The following is an 11948-nucleotide window of genomic DNA, read 5'->3' as shown; positions in this document are numbered from 1 at the left end:
TATAATGCGATCATTCCAATGATCTTGAAAGGTCGTTGAATGAGAGGAGTCTTCACTTCGCCTAAGTTTCTTCGTCTTCTTGTGGTATGTGTCGGTGTTGCGCAGTTCTCCCGTTCCGTTTCGAGGTCATCAGCAATTTGACATTAAATAGATATGGATTTAATTATGGCAAAGAGGAAACGAGGAGTCAGTGAAATGGAAATAAAAAGATCTACAGACAAGACAAAAATGGGGACGTAGGGTAAACAATCATGGGAAATTAGGAAGTTCATTTAATGTAAGCCTAATTCTGCGTTAAGCCCGTGCTTGTCGTTAGAGAGCATTGTCAGGAGGGAACTGGAAAGTCGCAGGTGTAGAGGCTGTGACACTGGATGCTGAAAAATGAGGAACTAAAGGCGGTAGCTACAGTGGTTCAATGACCGTAACATAAAAAGCCACAGGGACATTGTACCTTCATGGAGCTCTAACCAAGGTACCTTCATTCGGCATCATATGTGGTTCTAGAGGTGTGAAAAGCAGCTTATTCCTCGTAGACTGTTGGTAATACACACTCAGTTATTGTGCATGGCTTTCCAGAATATAGACACCCCCCCTCGAGTAGTAGTAGGTCAGCCGAGAGCAGCCGATATGATCCAAAGACCAAAGGAGGCAGAAACCTTTTATGCAACGGAGGAAAGACAAAAAGAAAGGAACTTGACCCACTTCCTTTTCCTGTTATTACAATAAAGTCACCATCCCTGGAGAGGCAGGTCTATCGCCTCCTTCAGGATTAGGAGCAAAACACGTTTATTCCCATTCCTTACCTTTTCTAGTCAGGTTTGACCAGGAGAAGTTCATTACGCTGTGTAGCCCATCGGCTAATGCCTTGAAAATCCGCATTTTCAAGAAATGGTCTTGATAAGTTTTAGGACTTGCTGCAAAAGTTCCTCTTATAGTCTCAGTATGGTTAGGTCTCTTCATTGATTTGTACCCTTGAGCAAGGGCCTCGATTGGCAATAATGCCGGCCAAGTCGAAACTAACCAGCCAGTCTTCTAAAGAGGAACTAGCAAGAAACCCGGACTTCAATAGCGGCATAAGTACAGCGACTGGGTGACAAGAAAGCTCAACCACATAGCTGCAGAACAGGAAAAGGGTTTCCGCTCGCCAGTAGTTCTCGACATTCAGGTGATCCAAAGGATGACTGAAGAGTGACAACCGGGATAAAGTTTCAAACATTCCAGTGACAGATGAAGTCAATAAAAATGGATGTTGTTCGAAGAGTTCGAGGACCTTCCGTTTTTGGAGCTGGCTGAGCCAGGGGAAGTTTTTGACTCTTATTTTGTCTTTCGGCAAAGTCTCATATTGAAGCTTATTCTAAAAACTTTTTTAAAATTAAAAACACGGTTACCCTTTGAATAAAATGGAAAGGTAGAGTAGATGTTAGTTCACCGGATATTAATTTCTATTTTCTTCCGTATCTTATGTGTTAGAAACGATTTCTTGCGAGCTTCACTTTGGGGAATATTGAATATGATTTTAAAGACTGAATTTCTTCCTTGAAACGATGTGAAATCTTTTACATTTGATTCTCCTTTTAAAGAAGAAGAAGAAGAAGAATAAGAATAAGAAGAATAAGAAAAAGAAGAAGAAGACGAAGAAGAAGAAGAAGATTCCAGCTTTGAAATATTTGACTCGAAACAAAAATTTTTCGTCCCCTCCAGTCAGAGGCTGTTTCCTTCATTCCAAACGTTCGTTATTTTTACTTGAAAAAGATGGAACTCAGTCTTTGGCGAAACAATCAATCTTCTTCTTTCGTTTTTTAAAAAGAAAATGAATCTCGAGAAGGAAAACATCATAAGCCATTCTCTCTCTCTCTCTCTCTCTCTCTCTCTCTCTCTCTCTCTCTCTCTCTCTCTCTCTCTCTCTCTCTCGTAAAAAAAACCATTGAGAAAGCTTTGTCCGTCCTCACTGTTTTCTGTCATCCCTCAGATCTTAAAAACTACTGAGGCTAGAGGGCTGCAAATTGATATGATGATCATCCACCCTCCAATCATCAAACATATCCAATTGCAGCCCACTAGCTTCAGTCGTTTGTATCGTATTTGAGATTAAAGTTAGCCATAATTGTGTATCCGGAAACGATATAGGAAAGGCCACCACTGGGCTATGGTTAAAGTTTCATAGGCCGCGGCCCGTACAGCAATATACCGAGACCACAGAAAGATAGCTCTGTTTTCGGTGGCCTTGATTTATATACGATATACAGAAAACTCTATTCCCCAGAAGAAACTTCGGCGCGTTTTTTACTTACTCATTGTTGAAAACAGCAGCCTGCATTAAACGCCCCCACACACTGATGTACCCATTACAGATTTATCGCTTATTTCAGTCTCTTCCTCTCTCACTCATTTTCTAGTTTTTTATTCTCGAGTGCAGATGTGTGTGGGTCAGGTGTACCACAACTGTCCGCTTTATTTCTCGTGTACCATTGAAGGTAATGTTAGTCCTTCCATTATATTCACGTCATTTCACGTGTAGCATCGAAGGTAATATTAGTCCTTGCATTATATTCACGTCATTCCACTGTACCATTGAAGGTCATTTAGCCCTTCCATTATATTCACGTCATTCCATGTGTAGCATTGCAGGTAATATTAGTTTTTCCATCATATTCACGTTATTTCACGTATAGCATCGAAGGTAATATTAATCCTTCCTTTATATTCACGTCATTTCACGTGTAGCATTGGAGGTAATTTAGTCCTTCTATTATATTCATGTCATTTTATAGTCCTTTCATTGTATTCACGTCATTCCACTGTACCATTGAAGATAATTTAGTCCTTCCATTATATTCACGTCATTTCATAGTCCTGCTATTATATTCACGTCATTCCAATGTACCATTGAAGGTAATGTTAGTACTTCGATCATATTCACGTCATTCCACTGTACCATGGAAGGTAATTAAGTCCTTCCATTATATTCACGTCATTCCACGTGTAGCATTGAAGGTAATAGTATTAGTCCTTCCTTTATATTCGCTTACATTTCAGAAGCAGCAAAACCCCAAAATGGGAGAGCGGCCTCGTTCGCAGGAAGTCGAGGAAGGAGCAGAATCTGGAGAAACTTTGAAATGCAATCTTCCTCAGCGGAAGAAAAGGAACGAATTCATTAAATATCTTTCATGAATAAAGTATTGGAAATCGCAGAGTCACTTTCAGTATTATCAAGGATCCGCCTTGATCCCGTAAATAAACAAACAAACACACGCACACAACACACTCCTTGAACTCATTGTTATTGTATTTATTTTATACAGGTTCGGTGCGTCTAACAAATTATAATGTCTTCAGTTAAACTATAAAATAACTTTATTTACCATATACGTTAGAGTGAAAAAAATTGAAAATAATAATTTTAAAATAAAACTATAAGGCGACGAAGTCCCAGGGAGGCCTCCAGCGAAAAAAATTGAAAATAATTCTAATGACTATAAGGTCGACGAAGTCCCTGGGAGGCCTCCAGCGCTGAAATCTTTGACGAAGAAGAAGAAGAAGAAGAAGAAGAATAAGAAGAAAAGAAGAAGAAGAAGAGAAGGATTTCTCCACTTCTTGATGATATTGACCGGACGGAAACTTCTCCTTAACGAATATCCCAGATAAAATCTTTCGGACTTTCTGCGATTTTGCGTCAGGCTTTCATGTTTTGAGAAAGAGCCTTATATATATACGTATATATATATATATATATATATATATATATATATATATATATATATATACTATATATATATATATATGTGTGTGTGTGTGTGTGTGTGTGTGTGTGCGCGCGCATCTGTGTGTGTGGTGTAAGTGTGGATGTTTCAGCGTCGCGCGTATGCACATAGGTGTCCTATACTGTTAACCCCTTCCCTAGAGGCATGTCAATCACGTATGGTATATTTTATCACCGAGAGAACATCGTGATCAAGGCTCTGCTTTGTCTGCAATAATTCCCACCTTCCCCTGTACATCAGTTCTCCAATTATAATCATTCAACATTGACGCGGAAGTAGACAAGGCACTCATTATATTAATAAGCTGAAATCATGATGTGAAACAATGCAGCGCACTCACCCGAGTGCACCCACTGGGCTGAGCAGTGCCGTTAATTATTCAAATATTAGTAACCGTTCCGATGTCAGATTTCTTCCGATTCCTGTACCTTCCAGAAACAAAGGATTCGAAAGAGGCCATTCCAGTGAATCTGCATAAACGGTTATGATAATGAAGCAGAAAGGTTTCTGATGAAAGGCCGAGGAAGGAGCTGAACGTCGCTTGGTGAGAGAGAGAGAGAGAGAGAGAGAGAGAGAGAGAGAGAGAGAGAGAGAGAGAGAGAAGCCATGAAGATTCCAAGGAACAACAAGAAACAGAAGCAGTCATCACCATAATGACTGCCGTGCAGAAAAAGTCAAAGAGAAGGAGAAGGGAAAGAAAGTGGACGAAAAGAGCAGCGGGAAGGAAATGAAGCAACAGCAACTGACAACAAGGGTTTCATTATATCTATTAGGCTGTATTTATTGTGTTTTCAGTAGCTGTCTCTTCGCGTCAACCAAAGCGCCCTTTGGCTTGGTGGCCTAAAGTAGTAGTAGCTAGATTAAGCCAGCTTTATGCTGGCACGGCCTCTTGTTTTTCAGCAGCCCGTAATTGGTGATGGATGAAGGAGTCTTCTCTGCAACATGCCATTCGGCTCCAGTTCAACAACTGGGACAGAAGTGAAAAAATTTAGTTAGAGATAAAATATTACAGAAACAAGTCCCAGTAAGTAGGAGAGCTTGGGAAGGAAAGGATAAATTTTGATTCAGAGAAAAAGCTTGGGAATCAAGGTTCCCTTGTGATGTGATGAATGATGTTAATGCAGTGAATGGATGGATGTTATTTTATACAAAGGATGGCTGTATAACATTAGATATTGCTCACTTGAGAGGGGCAAAGATGAGGTGTTGCTCTTCTCATCGTCGCTCGTCTAGGTACTGGAGAAGAAGAACAGGGATGGGATGATTAGGTGAAGCAGCTGCTGTTCGGACTGAACAAAAGGTGCTTGGGTTTGAAGGTTGGGATGAGGTGGGGTTGTATGCAGTTTAGCAGTGTCTCTTTTTGCAGGTTTCTCTGTGAGAAGTTCGAAGAGAACGATGATTCCTTCTATTGTAAGTGTTATTGAACTTTCACTCACTGTCTAAGCTGTCTGAAGGGGAAGAAGAAGGATGGGTCTGGGAAGAAGGGCTGTCAACCTTAGAGGTGGGGGGGGGGGGGGGGGGAAGTGTGGTAAGGATTGGAAGGAAGGGAAGAGGAAGGTTCTGAAGTACTTGGTATTGCTTCTCGGGCATCGGCTTGTCACTGGCTATCTTCTGAGTGCTACTTTGACTTCTCTTTGTAGCTTTGTCCTGGTCATTTCAACTTTTTCCCTAGGTTTTGGAATGGGATTTGAAGGTTTTGGGAGAGGTAAAAGTTGAGAAATTGTCTTGATCTTCTCGATTTTTTTCTAGTCAAAATTTGTACTTTTTGTTCCATGCATGATGTTGAAAAAAACAGTTGGGGCATTTGCTTTCAACTTTTTCCCCTCTTTTGAAAGCATCTAGGCATTGCTTGGTTGGATGAGGTTTGCTGCATATACCACACCTCTCTGTGGCTGTGCAGCGGCTGCTGTGGTGTCCAAACTTGTGGCACTTATAGCATCGAAGTGCCTCTGGAATGAAGGCGTCAGTGGGGAATGATCCCCACATGGCAAGGAAAACTTGTTTGGGTATTTCTCCTTGGAAGGTGGCGATGACTTTTCTAGTGGGTGTGCTGGATTTTCCAGATTTTACAGTCCATCTTTTGGCATCTGGAATATTTTCCAGTTGTAGAATGGGGTCTAGAGGCAGAGTGGTTGGATACTTACAAATCACTGTTTTTTTAAATTTTCGCCTTGGGTCTAACATTTAGGAAACTGTTCCCTGAAAGAATCTCTTCAGTGTCTTTGCTCTTTGGGGTGATGATCATTTCTCCGACCAATATTGGTCGAACAGACATCCTCAGGTTTAGATTCTACTTCTCCAGTTTGGCTATTTCTACATAGGAGGATTTGTATTTTGGAAGAGGTGAGGGATTGGTTGCAGGAAACTTATTGAGAAGGGCTCTTTCATCTTGGACTAGTTTTTTCCTACAGGCCTTCTCCTTTTACCGAACAGTGGTCCATCCTTCAGTACTGGATTCATCCTCCAACACAGAAGAGGCAACTGAAAGCCAGCCCAAGTTCTGCCTGTAGCCTCGGAGCCATTTTTTGGTCGACGCTTCTGAATTGTTCTTTTCTGTCCTCTTTGTCTCTACCTCTGTGCAAGTCACTCATATCACGAGGAAAAGGCAACGGAGAGAAGGAAGAGAAGAGAAGAGAAAGAACGATGAAGGAAAATGGTGTAAAGAGAGAGAGACCTCAAGGAAGAAAACTCTAGGCTAAATTAAATGTGATGCAGATGTTCTTAATTCGGAGGTTGAAGAAGGTTATAAGTCATTTTACGATGCCACAGGTAGTCTTGTCCTCCTGAAAGATTCCACAGTACAGAAATGGTAAGGTTATTGTAAAACGACAGAAATCTCATTCTTCTTATATGAACAACGTATATAAAACAGTCTAAAGCTTTTATAGTGTCTAGAAAACTTATTTTCCTCGTCCCTGCTTCAGTCTTTATTTTTGCTCTCCAAATGATCACGGTAATGGAAAACGTGGAGGTAATTACCAAGATTGATTGTTCTTCCATTTAACCACTCTGTTTCATGTCGATGTCCGCCTGTTTCATTAGCTTCGGAAGTTAGATTGTATTTTCGAAAGACTTGTGGTCTCTGTAAATCATAAATGAATCTTGATATTTTTATGTCCGAGTGGTATCTGGTCCAACAACTGTTTTTCGTTGGATGATTGTTTCGAAGTTTTCTTGACTCGCATAACAGAAAATTCTGAGAGTAGTCAAGGTTGAAGAGTTCCGTGTAGATCTGACCATCTCTAACTAAACATTCTTTTCTCTGTCCTTCAGAATTTTAGCGTGAAGCTCTGGGCAACCATTGGTTTTCAGTTAAGGCACCAACGTTTACATAAAAGAAGCGATAAACAAATGAACGCATTTTGGCGCAAAGAAATAGAAAGGAGTGCCAGCATTTTTCCGTAAAAGAGAGCCAGCGGTCACAGTTTTGGAGACAAAAGAAACTGTCGAACCCTTGTAAGTTCCTTCCCATTCATTACCAAAAAGAAGAAGAAGAAGAAGAAGAAGAAGAAGAAGAAGACGAAGAAGAGAACGAGGAAGAGGAGAAGGAGGAGGGGACTTAAACCAACCCTCACCCTACGAAACTAGAGGTGAAATGCAATAAGGAAAATCCGTCATTCCTTCCCAGTGAAATATTGGCGATGGGCGGGTGGGAGATGAGGCGGGAGGGGTTCATTCACCGGCGATGAAATGGTTCGTAATGAGGTGATCCCGTCAGCGGGAAGAATCGAATTATAAATTGGATCGTTTTCCCGGACAGGTTAATGGCGCTGATGATTAGGATTCATCAGAGATGGGACGAGAAATTCAGGTGGCGGTGGGGCGCGTCTATTTTTGAAGGAATCCACCCTTCTGGAGGTGGGTGACTTTTATGCGTTCAAGTGACTGGGGACATGACCCCGAGACAGGGAAGAATAAAAAACGATTTAGTTTTAATTCTTTTTCATTTACTTGATTTTATCTTTTCCGTCTGTTCTCTTTTCCATCATTGTGGTTTTATTGATTTCTGTCTGTATTCTTTTTAATCCGAAGTTAAAGCTGATGTCTTCTCAGATTGCTTCAAAGTTTTCCATCGAATGTCTTACGGTTCCTTGTCCGTACAGCTTCAAAAAGAGGAGAAGTATTGCAATTTGACAAAAACCTGCCTAGATTTGTCAAAATATAACTAACAAAGCAAGTTCATCTTGATATCAATTAGGTTGTAACATGTTCTCATCCTATTTCTTAGATTACAGTAAACTAGATGAAAATATCACAGTTTTGATATGAAAGCCAGAATATCCAGTCGTTATACCTCAAGCAAAAGATGGAAATATTTTTTTCAGTGGTAGTACACTGTCTGGTTTGACTTCCAAGATATGGGTGTGGGGCTGGCAACCTCATCCTTTAAATACATTTTTGGAGAGACATATTCGGAGCCCTCTATTCACCCCATTCCTGGTCTCGCAATCGGAACTCTGGACAGACCCAGGACCCACTAAGACTGTGGGTCCTGAACAGACCGCACGATTCTAGTGTAAGCGGCAACGAGACGAAATTAGAACCGAGGAGACAAGGAACTAAGTGACTGAACGAGAGAGAGAGAGAGAGAGAGAGAGAGAGAGAGAGAGAGAGAGAGAGAGAGAGGGCGGAATGACGAGCGGGAGTCATCAAAACAAATTTTTTTTCCACCCTTCCGTCAAAGACTTCATTCCAAGCGCTAATCAATTTTTGTGTCGAGGACGGAACTCAATCTCCAGATAAAGAATCAATCTGGCTTTTCAATATGGCAACCGACAAATGATCAAACGGCGCACGAAAAAGAAGAAGAAGAAGAAGAAAAAGGAGAAGAAGAAGAAAAAAGAAAGATAAGCATTCCATCCTTCTCTGTCTATCAAACCAGTCTATCGAGCTACGTATCTCCTGGTAAGTTGTTCGCCGACTGATACGTGTACACAACAGCACATGAGTCCATTACATCTGTTGTTGATTCACATTTTAATGATGTCGTACTTTTTTCTGTTTTCAACATCTGTGCGTCATTTCTTATTGCTACATCACCTTTTATTTTTGCAGACACGAAACCACGAACGAAAGACTAAATGATCCGATGCATTTTCCGATACACGACAGGAAAGTCATATGAAAACAATCTTCCTTTGGCAGAAGATTCCTGCGGTAAAATTCCAACATCACATAAAAAAGCGATAAATAATGAATGTTTGTGAACTGAAAGTGAAGAGAAACAGTGAAATTAATGTTTGATACTAGAACAGACAAACAAGAATTTCATTTGTACTAGTTAGTGGGGCCTGGTACCAGGGCGGTGAGGCCGGGTGCCACATCCCCATATGATGTGACTGTACTCTAAAGTAACAGTTATCTAACCCCGGGGTTCTTTTTTTTTTTTTTTTTTGCCGAGCTAACGCTCGTACTTTTTATTTCCTTTTCTTGTTATTCTCTATGTTCTTGTAACTGCCCTATATGTCAGAACGTAAGAATTCACAATTCAATGTTTACCGTAAACTACCAACGGAGCAGTAGTTTTCCCGGGTGTCATATTCATCCGTATGACCTTACCATATTCAGCAACGATTTGACAATGGCTTGGTCTTGTTAGTTAGTTAGTCACTGAGTAGGGAAAGACCCTCTCTCCTTCACCCTTCTTTAACCCCTAATGCTAATAAATTAGTCCGTCAGCTATCAAGCTCTTGGGCGGGATTCCGTACCGGTGAAAAGTACTTACAGACAACAGACAGACAGACAGACCAAACTACTGTTTCTTTGGAGTAAAATAACAACTACATACATGGACTAGGCCCTAGTATTCATGTTGAAAGTGATGAAAAATGACATAACGTTGAGCAGCAGTGGTTGAAAAGACTTGCTTCAATCATTTGAATGTAATAGTAGTTTTAGAACAATAAAGATGATATAATACAAAGGCGTACATAAACAAGCACACACATACACACACACACACACACACACACACACATATATATATATATATATATATATATAATAAAAGGAGCCCATAAAAAACGGCAAAATATAGAGAGAAAATTCTATATTTCAGAAACTGCTGTCTCCCTCTTCAGGTAGATGAATGAGAAAAGTTTCAGAAAAGGTGGTATTTATTAGATGGAATTCTGTTGTAACAGAACATATTTACCAGTCTCATATATATATATATATATATATATATATATATATATATATCTACATATAACACCTCGCCTAAGGAGGTCAGCACATTAATTTTGTATCGAGACCTTCGATAAATGCTAATATTACCTTAATATAAAGTAAATGCTTCCCTCCTCAGGACTGCCTCACTAAAGTAATTGGCTTGACTCGCATACATAGTACGTGCTTTCCAGCATCAAAGGTGAAGCATAATCAGAAAACAGATATCTTATAATCAAATAGAAAGCCGTAACACACACACACACAACACACACACACACACACACACAGAGAGAGAGAGAGAGAGAGAGAGAGAGAGAGAGAGAGAGAAAGCAGATGGTGATTTAGTCCATGAAGATTATGGAATTCTCTCGAGGTCGAGCTGATAAGGCTGGTTTATCGGATTTATTTTCTCTCTTTTTTTTCATTCCTTTTCTCTCCCTTTCTTTCAATGGAAGTTGAATTACTGAAGCGAAAATTCCTCCCATTAAAGGGGCTGGTCTGTTCTGGAAGTCAGATTACTGAAGGTCAGATTATCTGCACGGTTCTCTCTCTCTCATACACACACACATACACACATGTATGTATATATATGTGTGTTTGTGTGTGTGTGTAAAATGTGTGCGTGTTATTTCTGAGTTAAGTTTATCTCTTCCTCATAAGCGTATTTTCGACAATATTTTAACTTTCAATGAACCGAATGAGAGATTTCCTACACAGCCACCGAAGAAGAAGGCTGAAGCGCAATTAAAACAGGTTCTTTTTCCTGTTTCTCCTCTTGTGCGTAATAATTATATCCACATTGACACTATAAACTTCCATTGCAGAGAAGACTACTTGAAGAGACGAGTCGGGGACGGAGACCCTGCTGGCTGCGTCACTGACGGTGACATCTTGCAAAACGCGTCAAAACCTGTCTGAGGGCGTCCAAAGGAAAGTATCATCGTGTGTTCTGCCCTTTTATGGACTAAGGAACTACGCTTTCCAGACAGGAGCTACGTATTCGCGCTCTTTCTCGGTCGTTTTCGTAATTGAAGAAGACAACGCAGGAATGCTGCAAGACTTCTAAGCTCTTGGAACTTTCCTTGTTACGGTCGCTGTTTATGGTCGGCGGAGGGACCACGGAGGTGGAACTTCATCCCAGTCCGGAGGTCTCCTTAGCTGGGGTTACGGCGAAACACATCTCGTAGTGTGGCGGAAAATGAGTCAGTTCTTTCGTAAAGTTACTGAAAAATAAGTCTCTTGTCTTTTTTTTTTTCAAACGTGAATTTATGAAACATTCGAATTTGTTCGTTGTTTATTTTTATGTCTAATTTGATATACTTATGTCATTTATTTGTTTGGCCTGTCGAGAATGTTCAGATGTTGAAAAAATTGTTATCATATCATTGTTCCAAAAAGAGAGGAAAAAAACAAGAATGGTTTACTTCCAAGTGACACAATCAGCTAAAACATTTGAAAATTTAGATATACAATTAAATACAATTGATCTCTCAGGTTGTCAGGAATTTACCTCAGTTTTCCGAGCCATACTATCAGCCAAATTTTCTCATAATTATTCATACAAATATATCTGGGATTTTGATTAGATACTCACACACTTCACTGATGTTCTTGTTAGTAGTTAGTTCAGAAGTCAAATAGAAGTCGGCTGGTGCCATCTGTCCATACGGAAATAAATACTTAAAAATATATACATAAAAAAGAATTAGAACAGAAATAAACTCTTTCTCGTGAAAAACAGGGAAATACTTTTCCGGACTTGACATTATTAGAAACGTCAGGATCTTCAGACTTACGGACCTCATTTAAAACTCGTATCTGGCTTCCATATTAGAAAACGAGTAAAATATGCGCCGAGGTTTCTTTGACGCAATCGAGTTTTCTGTGCAGCGTATTATACTGAATGAAACTCTCAACCACGGCCATGAAACTTTCATCCATTGCCCGGTGGTGGCATGTGTTGTTGTCATCTCTAGTGGTGCAAGACGCACGCTCATGGCTAACTTTTACTTTCAA

The sequence above is a fragment of the Macrobrachium nipponense genome, chromosome 15 (assembly GCF_015104395.2).
Source record: "Macrobrachium nipponense isolate FS-2020 chromosome 15, ASM1510439v2, whole genome shotgun sequence".
NCBI lineage: Eukaryota > Metazoa > Arthropoda > Malacostraca > Decapoda > Palaemonidae > Macrobrachium > Macrobrachium nipponense.
Note: the sequence above shows the minus strand (reverse complement) of the source record.